This window comes from Protopterus annectens, chromosome 1.part1 (genome assembly GCF_019279795.1).
Source record: "Protopterus annectens isolate FY-2018-M chromosome 1.part1, PAN1.0, whole genome shotgun sequence".
In the NCBI taxonomy this organism is placed as follows: Eukaryota; Metazoa; Chordata; order Ceratodontiformes; family Protopteridae; genus Protopterus; species Protopterus annectens.
The window spans coordinates 1713558591-1713582090 of record NC_056726.1 but is presented as its reverse complement, the minus strand read 5'-3'; the positions used below and the strand labels follow the sequence as shown (position 1 = coordinate 1713582090).

At 40.2% G+C, this 23500-nt stretch overlaps 1 protein-coding gene across 1 annotated transcript in view; it reads left to right on the top strand.

Moving 5' to 3' along the window:
- The window catches only part of CRYBG2 (crystallin beta-gamma domain containing 2), a 1696066-nt gene that overhangs the window by 191212 nt on the left and 1481354 nt on the right, over positions 1-23500 (top strand). The gene's annotated exons all lie outside the window — the stretch shown is intronic.

Here is a 23500-nt window from a genome sequence, read left to right as displayed (position 1 = left end):
GATGGTAATGGTTATGCTGCCCCGGCTACATTTCGTACCCCCAGTACTTTTACACCTATATTGCATCCCCTTTTGGATACCTTCTCTAGATTAGTAGAGAATGATTTACATAAATTTTATGCCAGCAATTACAATACTAGGAACAAGCTCAAATATTGTAATTTGTCATTCATGCAGAGGAAGGCACTCCAAGAGTTAAGTAATGACCATTCGATACTAGTTAGACCAGCAGATAAAGGAGGCCCAATTGTTTTGATGGACCGACAGGACTACCTTGAAAGGATGAGGGCAATGCTAGAAGATGATATGTCTTATTCCACCATTGATATACATGAAGTAACCAACAAAGTATTTAGGGTGTATGACATGTTAGATGATTTAGTTAAAAGCCATATTATAACATTGGACTTATTTAAATATCTGAAAGTGATACACTCACTTATACCAGTGATCCAAGGCTTGCCCAAGGTCCATAAATCCATCACCAATCCACCTTTCTGCCCCATTGTTGCTGGTCAAGGTTGGTTATCTGAACCTTTTTCCATCTACCTGGAATGTTATTTAAAACCAGTTGTAGAAGCAAACCCTGTGATTTTAAGAGATAGCAAACAATTTTCACTTGACCTATATGATTACATCAGACGTTTAAAGGAAGATGATCACTACATTTTAGTAACCCTAGATGTAAGAAATTTGTTTACTGTCATCCCCAATGACCTAGGAGTAGCAAGCATGCAACGTTACTTGAATAGTAAGTCAAGTTTAGAGAACACTATAATAGATCTCTTGGCTTTATTCCTAGAAACGGTGTTGTACAACAACATTTTTATGTTTAATGAGAAGATTTATATACAGAAAGATGGCGTAGCTATGGGCACTTCTTATGCCAATAGCTACGCCAATATAGTGATGGCTGACTGGGAGGAAGAGCTTTTATTTCCACATACAGCCTTCCAACAATATGTTGGGTTTTATAGAAGGTTCGTGGATGACCTCTTCCTGATTTGGACGGGGGATGAACACAGCCTTCTGAATTTTGTTTCTATCATTAACACTTCTACTGATTTTCTCAAATTCAGTCTATGCCATTCCACCTCTAACATTTGCTTTTTGGATGTTAATGTTATGAGATTGGAGAATGGATTATTGAATACTTCTGTACATAGAAAAGCTTGTCATAGGAATACCTTACTACATAGACAAAGTATGCACCCCAGGTATGTTTTTGACAATATAGTCAAAGGGCAGATGATGAGAGCGTCTAGATTAAATCCATTAACTGAAGGGTATAAACAAGAAGTATTCAATCTTAAAAGTAGACTAATTGAGAGATGCTATTATAAAGACGAGATTGAGAGGGCAGTTACTACAGTGAATGAATTAAGAACAACAAGGGCACAGCCGTACTTCTCAGGTTGCAGAGATGAAGTTTATATTCAACAAATGAGGGGAACAAATAATTTGAAAATACCTATGTTTTACACGAGTGACGCCAGTGATATTAGAGATGTAATCATGAAACATTGGGACACCCTAATGTTAAATGAAGACATTAGTGATATAGTGGGTGATAAACCCATGTTTAGATACAAAAATAAGAAAAACTTGAAACGAAGGCTCTGTGACTATTCAGTCAGTATGACCAGTATTAGATGTGTTACACCCAGTTTTAATACTAAACCCTGCAATACATGTAAACAATGTCAGTACATCGACACAAGCAGTACCTTCATACAACCCGTCTCTGGTTATGAATTTCATTTTAGCACTCAGACAAACTGTAGGAGTGTTAATATTGTCTATGTTGCTAGATGCATAGCATGCACAGCTTTCTATATTGCAAAACAAATAGACAACTACGTGAACGTATCAGAGAACATGTCTATCACATCAGAATTGGTACTGAACATAATGCTTTAGCTAAACATTGCAAGCAATCAGGTGAATCACATCACTTTAAATTTTTTGTCATACAACGTATTATTCCTAGTGTTAGAGGGGGTGACATTGACAATTACACTGAAGAATGTGAGTTACGCTGGATCATTCGTTGCAGAGCAGACTACCAGGGTTAAATGATAAAGTTCATTTGAAACCCATTCTTAAGAAAAGAAGGTTATTCAGACCTAAATTGAGAATGAGGTTGCAAAAAGGAAAAAACATTTAACATATACTATTTGTTTTTATAACATTGATGTTTCCAATACTATTTTATCATATTATATTGGTAGTCATTTTTGCTGTATATGTATGTTGCTTTAAATACTAGATTCCAATTATGCAATATGTGTTTGGATCAACCTATGACATGATTTTTACCACTATTTAAATGATTAAGTTTTAAATGGGTTTTAAAGTCTGAAGAAGCCTCAGGGTGAAAGCGCTTACTTGTGTAATAATAAAAATGCTGCTTTTTGTTACAATTCTGTTGAAGGGTTGGATTATTTGTTGGCGTTTATACAATACTGAATTTCACTGCTATTCCTGCTCCAGTGCATGTCTTGGGATTTGATTCTTAAATTTTAGTTCAATTCAGTGCATTGCTTGCATTTTATGATGAGTATACCCCATGAGCACACTAACTGCCACAACTCACCTCACAACTGCCATCAACGACAACAAACTAAAAACCAGAGACATTCTCAAATTTTAGATCAGTTCAGTGCATCATATGCATTTTACAGCAAGTACACCCCTTGAGCGCACTGACTGCCAGAACTCGTCTCACAACTGCCATCAAGGACAATAAACTAAAAGCCATAGACATTCACACATTTTAGCTCAATTCAGTGCATTGCATACATTTTATGATGAGTATACCCATTGAGCACACTGACTCCCAGAACACACCTCACAAGATGCTATCCTCCACAAAAAAGGAAGCCGATCTGGTGGTCCCCTGCCATAAACAAACTCTACAAGAGAAGGAAGAAACTGTTGCAAAAGAGAGTAAAATCCCGTGAGTGGAGGAGCTGCCTGGTCAGCCTTAGTAAGAAACTGAGATCCCTTACAAGATCCTCCAAAGCTAGCTACAAAAACAAAATCGCCACTGATTCTAAGGGCAACCATAAAGCATTCTATAGGTATGTCAAGAATCTCTATGTTAACACCCAGATCTGCTCTGAGTTACAGCACAAGGGCAGAAAAATTACAGAAACAAATGATATTGCCAACATCCTGGCAGATGACGTCAGTGCTAACTTTACCCCCCTCTCACCACCTAAAGGGCCCATATCTATACAGGAAGACTGAAGAGTCCCTGTAATCACATCTATCCAGGTAAAAGCTGCACTCTCTAAAACCAAAAACACAGCATCCATGGGACCGGACAACATCCCAGACTGTGTTTTACATGAACTTCGGAATGAACTGGTTGCCAACCTAAGCACCATGTTCAGTCATAGTCTCACGTCAGGCTTTGTGCCCACTGAATGGCGCACAGCAACAGTTATCCCACTCCCCAAAGGGGGAGCCACCACTGATCCTGGAAACTATCGCCCTATTAGCCCGATGAGCCTGGTCTGCAAGGCCATGGAATGTATCATCATGGAACTCATAAACAACGACGTTGGTAACCTCCAAACTCTGGGCCCCACCCAGTCTGGGTTTGTGAAAGGCAGATCATGCCTTCTGAACCTGATCAACATCTTTGAGGCAGTCACCAAAGCCGTAGACGAGGGTAAGGTGGATCACATAGCCTATCTTGACCTTGCCAAGGCTTTCAATACCACCCCCCATTCTGGAATTATAGCTAAACTCACTAAACTAGGTATAAATCCCTGCATCACAAGATGGACTGACAACTGGCTCACTGACAGAACCCACACTGTAAAAGTTGCAGACTCCAAATCTGAATTCAAACCAGTGACAAGTGGAGTACCACAGGGCTCAGTCCTAGGACCTCTCCTGTTTGGTATCTACTTTGCTGAAGTACAGGCTAACACAGTAGGCCACTGGCTAATGAAGTTTGCAGATGACTGCAAACTAGGAGCCATAGTCGAGTCCCTAAATGATGTGGACATCCTATAGAAGGGCCTCACTGAGACAGATGCCTGTTGTCAGAGGCATGGCCTCAAGCTCAGTGCCAAAAAGTGCATTGTCATCCCCTTTGGTAAAAACACTGTACCCATGAACTACCACATAAACAGCAGTCTACTTAGTGCCGAATGTGTGATAAGAGACCTTGGGCCCAGGTGGACAGTAGTCTCTCCTTTGATGATCACATTACCACAGTAGTCAGGAAATCCTTCTATGTGGCACACCTCATCAGAAAAGGGTTCTCATCCAGGAAAAACGAGGTCATTGTTCCCCTCTACCCGACACTCAGACCCATTATAGAGTACAACGCCCCTTTTGGACTGTACCTCACAAGACATCTGCCACAGAAGTACTTCACAAAGAGAATTACTGGCCTCAAACAGATGCCCTACACTGATCGTCTCAAAAAACTCCAGCTTTACTCTGTAGCATATCGCCTACTCCTAGGAGATCTCTGCCTAACATATATAGCTATGTTAAACCCAGAGCTGTTGGACATGCTACACTTTAAGAAATCCCAATCCCTCCGATCTACATGTTCTAGGGACCTAGACCTTGTCACTACAATAAACAAGACATGCTGAAGGGATAGATTCCTGTCCTAGAGACTTCCTATACTCTGGAACAAGCTACCCATCTATGTCAAGCAAAGTTCCTCATTAGCACTCTTTAAGAAAAATCTTGATGAGTGGATGGGGAATAGGAAATACACCCCAGGGATCACTTCTGTGGCTCTGCTCGACAGGGATATAGGAAATTAACTTTCTTGGGTGGCAGAAGCCAGGGAACCTTGTTGGCTAGGCTTACTTAGGCCCTTGGGCTGATAGCCTAGTGCCTAGCTATGAACCTATGAACCCATGAACTGCCATCAAAGACAACAAACTAAAAACCAGAGGCATTCTCAAATTTGAGTTCAATTCAGTGCATCGCGTGAATTTTACAGCAAGTACACCCCTTGAGCGCACTGACTGCCAGAACTCACCTCACAACTGCCATCAAGGACAACAAACTAAAAACCAGAGACATTTTCAAATTTTAGCTCAGTTCTGTGCATCGCGTGCATTTTACAGCAAGTACACCCCTTTAGTGTACTGACTGCCAGAACTCACCTCACAACTATCAAGGACAATAAACTAAAATCCAGAGACATTCTCAAATGTTAGTTCAATCCGGTGCATTGTGTGCATTTTATGACGAGTATACCCCTTGAGCACACTGACTGCCAGAACTCACCTCACAACTGCCATCAAGAACAGCAAACAAAAACCAGAGACATTCCCAAATTTTAGTTCAATTCAGTGCATTGCGTGCATTTTATGATGAGTGTACCCCTTGAGTGCACTGACTGCGACAACTCACCATACAACTGCCATCAAGGACAATAAACTAAAAACCAGAGACATTCTTTAATTTTAGTTCAGTTCAGTGCATTGTGTGCATTTTACGGTGAGTACACCCCTTGAGCACATTGACTGCTAGAACTGACCTCACAACTGCCATCAAGGACAAAAACTAAAAAACAGAGACATTCTCAAATGTATGCCCTACCGGCTACTGCCCATTCTTTGTACAACTCACCTCACAACTGCCATTAAGGACAACAAACTAAAAACCAGAGACATTCTCAAATTTTAGTTCAGTTCAGTTCAGCGCATCATGTGCATTTTATGACGAGTACACCCCTTGAGCACACTGACTGCTAGAACTGACCTCACAACTGCCATCAAGGACAAAAACTAAAAAAAAAGCAACATTCTCAAATGTATGTCCTACCGACTACTGCCCATTCTTTGTACAAACCTTAAAATTCTGTATATGTTTTCAGGTATTGTGGCTTGCATACTTGTCAGATGCCTTAACCCAGGTCCCCCCCACTCTAAGACCCCAATTAGTATCTCTACCAGTACTACCATTTTTTATCTCGAGTTATACACCCTAACAGATTCTTTTTGGTCCTTATATATCTTTATATTATACTGCATCTATCTGTAACTTGCTAGTTCATGACACTGACCTGCATGGTGCAAAGTGGCTAATTGTTTATTTTTTGCCTGTTTTATTTCCCTTTGCCTCAGCTGCATGATTTCGTCTCATGGGTAAACCTGCTCCATTCACCCACCACTATACTCGGGCTCACGCCAGCCCCTAACATACCCCCATTCCCACCCACCCCTCTTTTATTACATTTATACTAGTCTAGCCACTCCTTTTCCCATAATTCCTCTTCCTCCCCTTCCCATCAGACTCTTCTCCTCCCTCACTTCTCTACTTCACTTTCCTTTACATTTCCCTTCTTAACCTTACTACTCCCACTAAAATGCCCTTTATACATCCTCTGTTTTACCATTCAGTCCTACTACATCCTACAACCCTACTCCATTTTTACTCTCACATATATTACAACTAACCCCAAATCCCTTCCTCTCAAAACAAATTCCTTAACTTGTCCTAGACTCCCTCTACTCAACACATACTCAGATATATCCCCTAGCCTTTGCCACAATAGTCCCATTCTTTATACAAAACTCAACATTCTCTCCACAAACTTTACTTTATACTATACCACCAACATCCATTACCACTTTCTACACCATATACTTTCAAAACTGTCATCCTTTCTACTCAATTTCTCTTATACCCCTTCCATCTTCTCCCATGCTGGTGACATCCACCCTAACCCTGTGTCTGCTGCCACTCATTCCAGCCTCTCTAAAACTCCTAATTTTCTTCACCTAATGACCTTACATTTCCAAAGCATATGCAATAAAACTACAGACCTGCATGCCTGGCTCAGTCAAAATAAAGCTGCCATTCACGCTGCCACAGAAACCTGGATAAAACTATCTATTCAGGACTTAGAGATTCTATCTCCAAATGTTAGCATCATTAGGTCAGACAGACTAAAGAAAAAGGAGGTGGTGTAGTCATTATTTACCTCAACACCCTCAATATATCTCTATTCAAAGTTCACATCCCTCAGTTCAAAAATACTGATATTCTTATCTCCTTCCTCAATATCAACTGCTCCATAAAACTCTGCATAGCTGTCTTATACATCCCACCTGGTAATAACATTCCTGTTCTGGAAGATATCCTATCCTGGATTTCATGCACTATAAAAATGAAACTATAATCCTGGGTGACATAAATATTGACTGGGACTGTATCTCCTCTAAACAACCAAACTCCAGCATTACCTTATTTCACTTCACTTCTACAAGGTACACTAACACTGGATCCATCTTAGAATAGATTCTAGTTTCAGATCCCTCTAAGTTCTCTACCTCACACGCCATGCCTGACTCATTCAGTGATCATCTTCTTGCATATACAGTTCAAACTTGCAAATTCCTACCAAAACATCATAATTGCAAACTACTTCAAACTCTAAATTTAATCCCACTACTGTAACTAATTTAATTTACCAACAACTACTATATGTCAGTTTTATACTATGTAATTTTAATTTGTATACTAAATGCTATACATTTGTATCATTGGCTATTATGTTATCAATAGTTCTGCTTGTAACTTGTAAATTTTAGATGTGTGTGATTGCTTGTACTATCACTGCTATTTTGTATTTCATTGTTTTTCATGTACCCTGTTTTCTATTTCTTTCTGCAGAGCTTTTCTCTCCAGGCCTCCATTGAAAAAGGACCTGTGTCCAGTTGGAACTTCCTGGTAAACAAATGTAAATACATAAATCAATAATAACATCCTGGGGAATATTCACTGGAGTATCCTCAAATCTCTTCCATTGGATGATGCACTGCTCTACTTTAACAATACTTTTCTATCATTCCTAGATAGACTAGCTCCTTCTAAAACTAAATGTATTAAAACTAATCATACCCCTTGGTTACCACAATCTACAAAAGAAACCATGACTAAGAGGGACAATGCATGGAAACTCTGTCTTAAATCCAAAAACACTTGTGAACTTATGCAATATAAGCAGTTCCATAACGAAGATAAAAAAAAACATGTCTCCAAAAACAAACAGCAGTATTTCTGGAACCAGCAAATAAATAGGAAAAATAAACCTAAACAATTCTGGTCCTCTGTTAATAATATCTTGAATCCTGACACTAAACCTAACCCCTGTCCATACCCCAACAAATGCCCTGAACAAATTGCAAACATTTCCAACTCCTTCTTCATCAACACCATTGCCAATATAATGACTACTTTCTCCCTTCCCCTCCCCAATAATGCTATTTCTGTATCATCCCCCATAGTTCTCGACAGAGCTCTGCCAGCTCTCTTAATAATTCACCCCTTGTCATCCCAACTACTTTCACTTCCCCTACTCATAGCTTTCAACAGGCCCATCAACCCCTTTTCAATCTCTCTCCCATTCCCATTTCTTTCATCAAAAAACTTCTCATAAAAATAAAAACATGCTTTTCCTCTGCTGACAAAATTCTTGCCTAGTTTCTAAAACTTGCTGCAAACTCAGTTGCCTATCTTGTTAGCATTCTAATAAACATATTAATTCAAGAATCATACATCCCTAACCTCTGGAATAAAAGCCATTATCCTGGCACTTCACAAAAGCAGCCTCTCCACGACATCTCTAATTTTCATCCCATAGCTATTTTCCCCCATCTCCAAAATTCTAGAAAAACATGTGCAAAAATAGCTCCTTGACTTCCTTCTAAAATTCAATATTTTCTCTCCTACTCAGCATGGGTTCCTTCCAGGACATAGTACTTCCACTTCACTAATTTCCTTCTTAAACATAGTCAGTAAGGTCCAGGACTCAGGAAACATTGTATCTGCCCTGTTTTTGAACTTATCTAAAGCATTTAATATCATCTTTCACCCTATCTTCCTCTCCCAACTCTCTAGCATAGGTCTATCTCCCCAATCTCTTATGTTCATAGGCATGTACTAGGCTATCGGCCCAAGGGCCTAAGTAAGCCTAGCCAACAAGGTTCCCTGGATTCCGCCACCCAAGAAAGTTAATTTCCTGTACCCCTGTCAAGCAGAGCCACAAAAGTGATCCCTGGGGTGTATTTCCTATTTCCCATCTACTCATCAAGATTTTTCTTGAAGACTGCTAATGAGGAACTTTGCTTGAATTGGATGGGTAACTTGTTCCAGAGTATAGGAAGTCTCTGGGACAGGAATCTATCCCTTCAGTATGTCCTGTTTATTGTGGTGACAAGGTTTAAGTCCCTAGAGCATGTAGCTCAGAGGGATTGGGATTTCTTAAGGTGTAGCATGTCCAACAGCTCTGGGTTTAACATAGCTTTATATGTTAGGCAGAGATCTTCTCGGAGTAGGCGATATGCTACAGAGTAAAGCTGGAGTTTTTTGAGATGGTCAGTGTAGGGCATCTGTTTGAGGCCAGTAATCCTCTTTGTGAGGTAATTCTGTGGCCTTTCCAGCTGCTGCAGATGTCTTGTGAGGTACATTCCAAAAGGGGCGTTGTACTCTATAATGGGTCTAATGAGTGCCGAGTAGAGGGGAACAATGACCTCTTTTTTCCTGGGTGAGAACCCTTTTGTGATGAGGTATGCCACAGAGAAGAATTTCTTGACTTCTGTGGTGATGTGATCATCAAAGGAGAGACTACTCTCAACCTGGGTCCCAAGGTCTCTTATCACACATTCGGCATTAAGTAGACTGCGGTTATGTGGTAGTTCATGGGTACAGAGTTTCTACCAAAGGGGATGACAATGCACTTTTTGGCACTGAGCTTGAGGCCATGCCTCTGACACCAGGCATCTGTCTCGGTGAGGGCCTCCTGTAGGATGTCTACATCATTTGGGGACTTGACTATGGCTCCTAGTTTGCAGTAATCTGCGAACTTTGTTAGCCAGAGGACTTCTGTGTTAGCCTGTACTTCAGAAAAGTAGATACTAAACAGGAGAGGTCCCAGGACTGAACCCTGTGGTACTCCACTTGTCCCTGGTTTGAATTTAGATTTGGAGTCTGCAACTTTTACAGTGTGAGCTCTGTCAGTGAGCCATTTGGCAACCCATCTTGTGATGTAGGAATTTATACCTAGTTTAGTGAGCTTAGCTATAATTCCAGAACGGGGGATGGTGCCGAAAGCCTTGGCAAGGTCAAGATAGGCTGTGTGAACCACCATACCCCGTCTACAGCTTTGGTGACTGCCTGAAAGAAGTCCATCAGGTTCAGAAGGCATGATCTGCCTTTCACAAACCCAAACTGGGTGGGGTCCACAGTTTGGAGGTTACCAATGTCTTTGCTTATGAGTTCCATGATGATACGTTCCATGGCCTTGCAGACCAGGCTCATCAGGCTAATAGGGCAATAGTCCTCAGTGGTGGGTCTCCCTTTGTGGAGTGGGATAACTGTTGCTGTGTGCCATTCAGTGGGCACAAAGCCTGACGTGAGACTATTATTGAACATGGTGCTATGATGGGGAGCCAATTTGTTCTGAAGTTCGTGTAAAATGCAGCCTGGGATGTTGTCTGGTCCCATGAATGCTGTGTTTTTGGTTTTAGGGAGTGCAGATTTTACCTGCATAGATGTGATTACAGGGACTCTGCCTTCTTCCTGTATAGATATGAGCCCTTTATGGGGTGAAAGGGGGGTAAAGTTAGCACTAAACCTATCTGCCAGGATGTTGGCAATATCAGTTGGTTCTGTAATTTTTCTGTTGTTGTGCTGTAACTCAGAGAAGATCTGGGTGTTGCCACTGAGATTCTTGACATATAGAATGCTTTGTGGTTGCCCTTAGAATCAGTGGTGATTTTGTTTTTGTAGCTAGCTTTGGAGGATCTTATAAGGGATCTCAGCTTCTTACTGAGGCTGACCAGGGAGTTCCTCCACTCATGGGATTTTACTCTCTTTTGCATCAGTTTCTTCCTTCTGTTGTAGAGTTTGTTTATGGCAGTGGACCACCAGATCGGCTTTCTTTGTTTGGAGGATAGCATCTTGGCTCTGTTTGGGATAGCATGATCTATGCACTCGTGTAAGTGCTTATAGAGTGCATTTGTGTAGGATTCAGCAGTCATAACTGTATTGTCCATCTGCATTTGTGTCATGAAGTTCACCACTTCTGTCTTAAGAAGCATGAAGTTGGCTTTGAAGAAATTTTTTACTGAGGTTTCCTTAATGGTGGGTGGGGGCAGGATGCGGATATCTAGGATGATTATCTTATGGTCGGATCTGACCAATGAGGAGTTGATTTCAGGTGTGGAACACCGGTCACTCATGTTGGCAATGACTAGGTCTAGGATATTGTTGCCCCTGGTGGGGGTGTGGATAAGTTGATCCAGGGCAATGGAATTTATGAATTCCAGAAAGCATTGAGTTGGTATGAGTAGTTTTCCCAGTTAATGGTGGGGTAGTTGAAATCGCCCACTATTAGGGTGTTTGGCTGAACCCTACTATTTTCCAGTATATCAAGAAAAGAAGAGTGGGAATCCTGGGGCATGGTGGGGGATCTGTAGCAAGCTATGATTTGGATTGCAGTTTTGCCCAGAGTTAGTTGCACTTCGATAACCTTGGATGCATTATGCTGCGCAACTAGCCTGGGGGTGTCTTAAATGGTTTAAAAGTTACCTCTCCAACAGAGAACATTCTGTTAAATGGCAGAACCCCATTTCCCCGTACTTGCACAACCCTACAGAAATATCCCAAGGCTCTATTCTAGGCCCCCTTTTGTTTAACATCTTTGTCAACAACCTACATCAAGCCATCCAGCAGGGCTCCTTGGTTTAGCATGCAGATAATTCTACTATCATCTGTTCAGCCCACAACTCAGAACTGTTACAGCAATCTACTCAAGTTGCATTTTTACTGTGGAGAAATGGCTTCACAATAATCACCTCTCTTTAAACCCTAACAAAATTAAACTTATGTTATTTACTCCGAAAAGAAACACATATTCATTTAACCAGCTTCGAAATATACTCTCTTAATTGTACCAAAACTGAGTTGGTAACACATATCAACTTGTTAGGGGTAACAATTGATGAAAATCTCAAATTTGATCTTCATATTCATAACAATATAAGCAAGACCCATAAAAACTTGGGATACTTTATAGACACAATAAATTCCTCTCCCTCCCTTCCAAACAAGCTCTGGCACTTTCTTACCACTTTACCATCGCTAACCTACGGTGCCCCATTACTAACCAACTTGCAGTCTTCCTTGATAACAAAACTAGATACCTGCTATAATAAGATTGCTAAATTCACCACAAATAGTTGCAACTCCACAAACAACTGCATTGCCTTTAAACAATTAAAATGGCTGGAACTTCCCCACTACCTTCTCCTCCTTCAACTCACATTTACTCACAAACTGATTCATAAGCCTCAGAGCTGCACTCCTCGCAACTCCTTATTTTCCATCTATAATCCCTCTAGACCCTTAAGGTTTGAACACGAATATCTCCTCCAAGTTCACAAACCCAAGTTACCCATAAGTCAACTATTGTACTCTTAGAATATTGCCAAAACTTAGAATAATTTCCCTTCATCTATCTGTGTATATCAGTGCCCATCTGCCTTTAAAACTGAATTACATAATCATCTTCTGTCCAAGTGGACATTTAAGTGCTCAATCACACGCTGTGACATTACTTTACCTCTTACCTGCATCTTAAAATGTTTCCCATATTTCCTTCATACTCTAACCCCCAATTATTTATATTCTGCTCAGTACTACATTCCATGATAATTTTGTTTTTCTTCTTTTGCACTTTGACTCTGAACAATCTCTTTTGTACTAATTCTGTTTGTAATAGTTGTATGACATGTTATGTAATCTCTATGAAACATTTGTATTTTGTATAATCTTTTTCACTGCCTAGAATTTCTTTTTGTTACTTTTTTTGTGTTGGAGCTTTGTTCCCTGGGCCTCCACTGAATATTAGCTTTCTGAGCCCAGTGGACTTTCCCAGTAAACAAATGCCAATACATAAATATAGTTGTAGCAAACCAATCATGAAAACAGTTTTGCAATGGTAATCATGCCAAGTAGATTTCCCAGAAACATTTCATTTTATTTTTTGGGGGCTGAATTGCTTGCATGTTCTCTAAAATGATAATTTATCAGTATAAATATACATACATATATATATATATATATATATATATATATATATATATATATATATATATATATATATATATTGATGAATGAGGACAAAATATCTTTCCTCTTAGAAACTTTTCCTTCCTTGCTTAACAGATGTGAAATTTTGTAATAGTCGAGAGATAAGCAGGGATTCTAAATCTCCTTTTCCAAATGACATATGAAGGAGAGGTTGGAGTCCATCCATGAGCCTAGAGATTTAAAGCTGAGTATGGTTTCAATTTTACCGGAGAAAGAGAAGAGGTAGAGGAAAATATTAGTCTATCAGGCAAACATTTCTTCACTAAAGTATAACATTGAGCCTTGGCTTGTTTTACATGGCTTAGTTAGGCATTATTTATTTATTTTTATCTTGTCAGAGGTGTAGTAATGGCATATGAACTACCCTGTGTAAATGGGTGTAGGGAGGAGATAGAGCACAATCTCTGTATCTTCACGCATAGGTAAGGTAGACAAGAAATCCAAGTAACTGTTGTAGTAGTTAAGACTCTAAGCTGGAGATGTCCGTGCAAAGAGACAAATCATACATGGAGTCAAACATTGTGTATTGTTTACAAACAGGTAGATGGTTTAATAATGATGTGTCTTGTTTAAAAAAAGGGGGCAGGAATTGAATAATTTATGTAATGTTGTTTAGGTTATATGATATATAGCAATGTATGTAAACTATCATGTTTGTTAATGTTACTTTGTTAATACAGTTTGATTACTTTTGTATAAATATAAATTTGCGTATGTCACAAGTAATAATTCAATAAAGGTTTTTGATGGGAGGTGGCATCTCTGACTAGTTGGTACGAGGGGAACAACCTTCACCTGAATGTAAGCAAGACCAAAGAGATTATCATCGACTTCAGAAAAAGAAGAACAAACCACCCAGTGTTCAGGATCAATGGTGAGAGTGTGGAGAGGGTTAACAGTAGAAAATTCCTGGATGTACAAATATCAGAGGACCTCTCATGGTCAGAAAACACCAGCCAACTGGTCAAGAAAGAGCACCAATGCCTCCACATTTTAAGAAGGCTGAAAAAGCTAAGTTTTCTCCTCATATTCTCTCCATGTTATATAGAGGTGCAATAGACAGCATCCTCACCTGCAACTTCACAGTGTGGTTTGGAAGCTGCACAGTTACAGAAAAGAAGGCACTACAAAGAGTGGTGAGGGTTGCAGAAAAGGTAATAGGTTCAAAGGTTACTACTAAGCTAAATGCCCTTGCAAGCCATTTTAAGCCTAGCCAATTATCCCTTGTGAGACTCAAACCTTGTACCTGTAAGGCAAACACCTTAACCATTAGGCCACCTTCCAGTGTTCCATCAATACAACTTTATTCTGCAAGAAGCATACGCAAGGCCACCAAAATAATACAAGTCACCATGCATCCTGCACATGAACTGTTTAAACATCTGGCAATGGGCAGGAGATATCGCAGCATCTGCTGCAGGACTACAAGATTCAATAACAATTTCTAACCTACAGTGATTAGTCTTTTGAGCTCAGGCACTAGTCTCAGGGGTCTGGAAACACAAGTTAATTTTTATTTATTTATACAATATATACTTGCATATATTCCAAGTAAGTGCAATGCTTATTTATTATATCCATGGTGAGTACTATTTAACCCACTGAAATACAATATTAGACAAATAACTTAGGCATTGTTTGATCTGTAGTGTGTTTTGTATTACTTTAAAAAGGGTTGTTAATTTAACTCAGGGGAGGGTATTCTTTTCATATATGAGTGTTGGTAAATGCCTCTGCTCTTTCTTGCATGTATTGGAAGCAGTATTGTATTTGTTAGTTATGTTTATTCCTCTACTTATATTTATTGTATCACTTTCCTTTGTAATCGCAAGAAATGAGCTGATGGACGGAATTTCATTTAGACTACACATATGTAGTTCTAAATAACAATAAAGTTACTTTGACTAAAAAAAAAAAAAAAAAAAAAAAAACAGTTAATAGTCGAGCAAGACTCCCTGTGTACATAGCTCTGCAAAAGAGCAGCTATAGTTTTTTTTTTTAATCCTTTCTTGAACAGGTTAGTTCCATTAAGCTAGTTGCCCTATTCTTTTCAATAGATGCTGTGAGATCTTTTACATCCATCTGAGCTACTACCAACTCATGTAGATATAACATGTCATCCAGTGGATGACACACTCAGGAATGCAGCACTCTCCTAATGCTGCACTACACTGTCAGTAGTCCAGTCATCTGGAGTGGGACTAGAACCCAAACTGCCTATAGTACTATGTCCTGTATTAAACTCACAGAGCTTACAAAACCTAAAAAGTCAGCATTATGTAAAACACAGAAACTACTTACTTATCAGCTCTTCTGTGTCTAACTATAAACTGAGCTTTCTACCAAAAGTTAGAAACAAACATAAAGTGTTCTTTAATTACTTCTTTCATAGATTAGTTCTAGGTTAACTCACCTTGTGGGCCATTTTAAGCCTAGCCAATTACCCCATGTGAGAATCAAGCCCTCCACCTTGTATCTAGAATGTATACACCTTAACATTATACCAGCCTCTCTAGCAGCATATGGTTTCAATAACCAGGGGAAGAAAATTTGAAGGGAAAATTGTAAGTATATTATTTATTTATTTAACAATAAACAATGAGGAAATAATCTAGCTACAAGATGTAGGGAATGTGCTCATATAATAATGTGCAAACCTGATAAACTTTACAATAAACAAATCAATATCTCAGTATTATAGAGTTAGGGGGGACAGCACTTATATAACCACATATATGATGATTGCTGCCATACATAACGTTGAAAATCCAAGTTCCATGAGGCTGGACAATACTTCAGGTGGTATTGAATACAGAATCATGGAAAACTTAATTAGGCATCTGATAATCATAGAAAACAAAGTGTTAGCCTGGGAATGTATTTTGGATCTATGCTAACATGCTGTTACGGTACTTAGATGACAAGGCAGGAAGACACCAGCCCCTGTCAATTTTATGCCAATAAATATGGTCAATATTCGATGTAAGGTAATTCACAAGGTCATAACAGAAGTTGCCCAATGTGGAGACAATTTCTCTGAGATATATAAAATATACTGGTTATTTTTGTGGTTTGGAATATTACTGTGTGATTAGAAGAGGCAACATCAGCAGAAGCCAACATCAGCAGAAGCAATTAATGAAGTGGTCATAATGTATACTGCTTACCTTGACCTTTCTAAGGCTTTCAGCCTTGCTCTACACAAAAGAATATTTGACAAATTTTAAGCATGTAATTACCAATCTATAAGTACTTAACACGGAAAAAAATGGTTACGTAACAAGACGTGAAATGCCAGACAGGAGACTTTCTTGCCTATCTCAACAGGGTACATCTGTTGTATCCCAAAGGGGTTTGTATAGGGAATACTTCTTTTTGGACTATTTTCTTAAACACTAAAGTAGATAATCAGTTATGGATAAACAACCACATTGATGATCACTAACCTGATGGCATATTTACTACAATAAAAGAAGCACAAGATCTTCAGGAAAGTCTACAAAAATATATACCTAATGCAGCAGTAATTTTTATGCCAGTAAATGTAGCATTATAAAATTTTACAAAAAATGTCTGACAGTTAGCACAGATGATTTAAACTCTGCTTTGTTAAAGAGCTTCTTCCTGTTCATAGGTTCATAGGTTCATAGGTGTGTATTAGGCTAATGGCCCTGGAGCCTTTACAAGCCTAGCCCATAAAAGTGCCCTGGCAGAGTGCCACCCGACATTAGTTCCCAGTGCCTCTATCAAGTAGATCCACTGGAGTTATCCCCGGGGTAAACTTTCTATTTCCCATCCACTCATCAAGATTTCTCTTGAAGAGGGCCAGTGAGGTGCTCTGCTTGACAAGTATGGGAAGTCTATTTCAGAGCATGGGCAGTCTCTGGGTTATGAACCTGTCCCACCAGCATGTTCTGTTGACTGTGGTAATGAGGTTGAAGTCTCTGGAGTGTGTGCTGCAGAGGGATTGGGATTTCTTTAGATGTAGCATTTCTAACAGAACTGGGTCAGACATGGCTTTGTAAGTCAAGCAGAGATCCCCTCTTAGTAGACGATATGAAACAGAGAATAGCTGGAGTTTATTTTTGAGTCTGTCCATGTAGGACATTTGTTTATTGCCTAGGATCCTCTTCATGAGGTACTTTTATGGCCTTTCCAGCTGTTGCATGTGTCTAGTGAGATACATGCCAAATGGGGCATTATACTTATACTCGATGATTGAACTAATGAGGGAAGAGTAGAGAGAGATGATGACCTCTTTCTTCCTGGATGCAAAACCCTTGGTAATGAGATGTGACACATACAAGGACTTTCTGATAACAGTGGCAATGTGGTGGTCGAAGGAGAGGTTGCTATCAACCTGTGTCCCCAGATCTTTTATAATGCCTTCAGTGTTGAGTAGGCTCCCATCGATGTGGTAATAAGTGAGAACTGAGTTTTTCCCAAAGGGGATGACAACGCATTTCTTGGCATTAAGCTTAAGGCCATGGTTTCAACACCAGTCATTGGTCTCAGTGAGGCCTTTCTGTAGGATGTCTACATCACTTGGGGAGGTAATAATGGCTTCCAGCTTGCAGTTGTCTGCAAAAGTGGTCAGCCAGAGTCTCTCTGTGTTGGTCTGGACTTCTGAGAAGTAGATGCCTAACAGCAGAGGACCTAGGAAAGATCCCTGTGGGACTCCACTCATGACTGGTCAATAGTCTGACTTGGAGTCTGCTACTTCCACACTGCGGGTTCTATCTGTGAGCCAATTTGCAACCCACCTAGTGATACAGGGGTTGATGCCTAGTTTGATGAGTTTATCAATAATTACTGAGTGGGGAATGGTATCAAAGGCCTTGGCCAGATCAAGGTAGGCTGTATGAACTGCCTTGCCCTCATCCACAGCTCTGGTGACTGACTCAAAGAAGTCAACCTGGTTGAGCAGGCATGATCTACCTTTCACAAAACCAAATTCGTGGGATCTAGAGTTTGGAGATTCCCTATATCCTTGCTAATTAGGTCCATGATGATTTGCTCCATAGCTGTAAATATCAGACTCATCAGGCTAATGGGGTGATAATTCCCAGGGTCTGTAGTCACTCCCCCTTTATGGAGAGGGATGACTGTAGCAGTAGGGACGTAGGGACAAAGCCTGAGGTGAGGCTGTGACTGAACAGGGCACACAGATGTGGTGCCAGTTCACATTGTCATTCATGTAGAACACATCCTAGGATACTGTTGGGTCCCATGGAAGCTGTATTCTTGGTCTTGGACAATGCATCTTTAACCTGTGCTGTAGTAATGCTGGGTACCTGGCATTCCTCCAGTATTGTGATTGGAGATAGGCGTAAAGTTGGCACTGAATCTGTTGGCCAGTATGTTGGCAATATCTGATGGCTCATTATTGGAGATACCATTGTGCAGTAACTCAGAGCAAAATTGGGTACTGCCATGGAGATTCTTGACATAACTATATAAGTCTTTGTTCTTTGTGGTTGTTTTTAGTGTCTGCCACAATTCTGCCTTCATAGCTGGCTTTATAGGTTTTGATGAGGGATCTCAACTTTTTGTTCAGGTTAATAAGGGACATTTTCCAGTCTTGGGACTTCATCTTTTTCTGCAACAGTTTCTTCCTTCTGTTGTAGAGTTTATTAATGGCAGGGGACCACCAGATTGGGTTCCTTTTTTGGAGTAGAGCCTCTTGGTTCTGTTGGGAATGGCTAATTCCATGCATTGGTGTATAATTTGGCAGTCATGTATCTATTTTCCATTGACATGGGTGCTGTGAAGTTAACCACCTCTGTTTGCAGGAGCCCAAAGTCAGCTTTGGAGAAGTATTTTATGATGGTTACCTTTGCGGGGAGTGTGGATGAGATGTGGATTTCTATGGTGATTGTTTTTTGTCGGATCTAACCAGGGAGGAATTGACAATTGGTGTAGAGCAATGGTTGCCCATGTTAGTAATAACCAGGTCAAGGATGTTGCTTCCTCTAGTGGGGGTAAGAATGAGCTGGTCCAGGGCATTGAAATTGATGAATTCCAGGAAGAATTGGGCTCGTGTATTGGTGCATGAGTAGTTTTCCCAGTTAATGGAGGGGTAGTTGAAGTCACCCAGTATGAGAGTGTTGGGTTGGACCCTAATAGTTTCCGGGATGCTTAGGAATATGGAGCGAGAGTCTTGGGATATGGTTGGCGACCTATAGCAGGCTACAACCTGAATTGCCATCTTACCCAATGTGAGTTGTACTTGAAGTATCTCAGACGCATTATGCTAGGCTTCTAGTCTGGAGGTGTGCATATCCTTTATGAATATGGAGACACCACTGCCTTTGGACCTTCAGTCCATGTTCTGGCGCCAAAAGGTGTGAAATGAGTTATAGCCTGGTAGCACAGGGGTGCTTTCTATTGCTTTAAACCAGGTCTCTGTTACAGCACAAATGTCGATGTTCTCCATTTTGAGGAGTGCTTCGAGCAAGTGCATCTTGAGATTTAGACATCTACCATTGAGCAGCATGACCCTCAGACTGCATTTATTTATAGCTGTTACAGTGGTAGTTTGGTCTTTGGAACATTGTCTAAAAAAGGCACTGTAGGGGTGGCAAGAGCCTTAGCCAGTAACCAGAAATCCAGGGATGACAGACGCAGGCCATCTCTGGCAAAGCATTGAGGTCTGTCAGTCATGTCATTCCCAAGCGGAGAGATACTGGATCCCCTTAGAATGACACCAAAAACTTAGCCAATTATTGAAGTCAATCATTTTCTGCTTGTACTGCGGTATCATTCTGGGCGACGTTAAGATGCTACTCAGGGCTAGGTTCATACCTGCCTGGGCCACATAATCCAAGAGCTCCTCCATGTCACTTTTCATGTAGTCCAGGGAGGTGCATCTCAGGTCACTCACACCCACATGAACAGTGACAGAGTCATACTTGTACTTGTTGTGGTGTGACCTGAGTGTGTGTGTTATGTGTTGGATTATGGCACCTGATAGACAGCTGACTGCTACCTTCTTATATAACCTAGTGAGTGAGACATCAGTGTGCCTCACTATCGAGTCACCTATGATTAGTGTATTGGGCAAGCTGTTTTGCCTTCGGGGCTTAGGTTGAGGGGCACACTGAGTAGGTGAGCTATGTGTCTTGTGGTTTGTGCTGTGTTGTGGTGGTCAAGTGCATGTCTGCCTTGCAGGTCTTTGCTGTTTGGGTAGATTTCTATTGAGAGCCTCTGTGAAGGTGGGTATTTGGTTTGTGTTTTTATGTGAGAGCTGTAACTGTGGGTGTTCTGGAGGGTTTGTATCTGTCCACTTTCATTTGCCTGCTGTGTCCTTGAGCAAGTCGCTTAATGAGTAAGTTCATGGATGCATTTGGTAGTTTGGGCTAAGTTCCTTAATGGTCTCCTGGAGTACATGCCTAGTAACTATCTATGAACCTAAGGATAAAAAACACTTGTATAAAATAAATGGTGAAATCATAAATAATAACAGTGTGTTTAAAGATCTGGTCACCATGGTAAACAGCAAATTAAAGACTGACCAGTATATCTATCAAATTCAGTAAAGCATATTCTATAGTGCCCATTTAATTCTAAATACATGCCCAGTTATTAATTGTACCATTTTATACTTTACAGATCTGGCTGTTATTGAACACAGTGCTGTGTTTTGTACCCTTTGAAAAAGTCCCAAGAACGAACATTAAAAGGTGTAGTGATGTCTCACTAGAAAAATCACAGTGTTGGAAATCTGGAACTACTCAGAAAGGCTTTGTGAAATATCATTATACTTTGCTTCTTTTAGGTTACTTAGTGATGACCACTGCTTGATCCGTAATATACTTTTTCATAAGATTCTCTTTGAATGTATGTGCCTGGAACTTACTGGAACTTACTGTAGGGGAAGCAAACAACAGACTGGGGAATCTAATGGAAAAAAATATAAAAAAAAATGTTACAGATACATTGTAAACCAATAGAATAGTCTTACCCTTACAATCAAAAGGCAATTATTATATTAGTTTAATAGTAATTATTGTATTTATATAGAAAGTCAAAAATGTCAGCATAAGCTTACAACATTGTAATGACTTTGTGAAGGATAATAAGGCATAAGCTTGGAAAGAGTAAACATGAACAAAATCTGTCAAAGAAGACATGGAACGATTGATATTCCTCATAATGCAACTGCCTAAATGTAAACCCATACCTTCATAGGTTCATAGGTGTGTACTAGGCTAATGGCCCTGGAGCCTTTACAAGCCTAGCCCATAGGATTACCCTGGCATTGTGCCAACCGACCTTAGTTCCCCGTGCCTCTGTTGAGTAAAGCAACTGTAGTGGTTCCTGGGGTGAATTTTCTATTTCCCCTTCCACTCATCAAGATTTCTTTTGAAGAGGGTCAGTGAGGTGCTCTGTTTGACATGTATGGAAAGTCTATTCCAGAGCATGGGCAGTTTCTGGGTTATGAACCTGTCCCTCCAGCATGCTCTGTTGATTGTCGTAATGAGGTTGAGGTCTCTGTAGCGTGTGGTGCAGAGGGATTGGGATTTCATTAGATGTAGCATTTCTGGCTTTGTAAGTCAAGCAGATATCGCCTCTAAGTAGGCAATATAAGACAGAGAACAGTTCGAGTTTTTTGAGTCTGTCCATATAGGACAAATGTTTAAGGCTTTGTGAGGTTCTTTTTTGACCTATCCAGTGTTGCAGGTGTTTAATAAGGTACATGCCAATTGGGGCATTATACTCAATGATTGGCCTAATGAGGGAAGAGCAAAGGGAGAGAATGACCTCTTTCTTGACCTCTTTCTTCTTGGATGCAAAACCCTTATTAATGAGATATGTCACATAGAAGGACTTACTTACCGCAGTGGCAATGTGGTGGTCAAAAGAGAGCTTGCTATCAACCTGTGTTCCCAGATCTCTTATAACACCTTCTGTGTTCAGTGGACTACCATCGATGTGGTAATTCATGGAACCAGGTTTTTCCCAAAGGGGATAACGACACATTTATTGTCACTGAACTTTAGGCCATGGTTCTGACACCAGTCGTTGGTCTCAGTGATGCCTTTCTGTAGGTTGTCAACTTCCCTTGGGGAGTTTATAATAGCTCCCAACTTGCAATCCTCTCTGAACTTTGTCAGCCAGAGTCCCTTCGTGTTGGCCTGGACTTCAGAGAAGTAGATACCAAACAGGAGAGGACCCAGGACTGAACCCTGTGGGACTCCACAAATCACTGGTTGGCAGTCTGACTTGGAGTCAGCTACTTTCACATTGTGGGTTCTACCTGTGAGCCAGTTTGAAACCCACCTAGTAATATAGGGGGTTGATGCCTAGCTTAGTGAGTTTTTCTGTGATTCCTGAGTGGAGAATGGTATCAAAGGCCTTGGCCAGATCAAGGTAGGCTATATGAACCACCTTGCCTTCCTCTACAGCTCTGGTGACTGACTCATAGAAGTTGACCAGTGTGAGCAGGCATGATCTACCCTTCACAAAACCAAACTGTGTGAGAACCAGAGTCTGGACACTCCCTATATCCTTGTTTATTAGGTCCATGATGATGACCTTGTCCTAAATTTGCATTACACCTCTGCACCAATCTCAAATGATGCATCATTGTTAATGCCCAAACATACATTTCTATCAAAGAATAATTTCAGTGGTAAGTGTACTGCTGGAAATTATCAACAGAAGTATTTGTTCACAAGTCAATTCAAAGTTTACTAGTGTTTATTAAGGGTACTGATAACAGAAAAGGCTTATAGAGAACTGCAGTCTTACTAAACTTTCTTTGGATTGCTAGCACAGCAACAGTGTTTCTCACCCAGACTACACCTATCCAAAGAATAGCTATGGCCTTAAGTATTTGCTGCCTACAGAAATATATTGAACTAATCTGACTGGATCTCCTAAAGAGTAACACAAATTAGTAGGCATATGGTTATCTATTACTAGTGCTCCTAATGAATTCCATAACCTGACTAATTAATTTGAAAAGTGACTTAAGGTCAAATGCCATATTTTTTTTACAGATTTTACTCAGTTCTTTAAGTGGTTGTTAAAAGAAATGTAGCCATCAGTAAAACCTGTTGCTTATAGAGTTGATCATCTATAAAACTTTTTTAATGAGAACATGTTCTTTAAAAGTAAATATTAGCTAATCTTAAAATGCCCTTCCATATCATGTTGCAGCATGTATTACTTAAGGAATCTCCTGCCAAGGGTAGCCCAATGTCCAGCCAGTACACCAAAGGCTTTGGAATTCATAGACATTGTACATCACACTTACACTCCTCATACAAGGCATAGGGTATAAAGGTGATGTACGGAAGCACATACCTCAGAACTTGTTTGCCACCAGTCTGAACGTCATCATTGATCT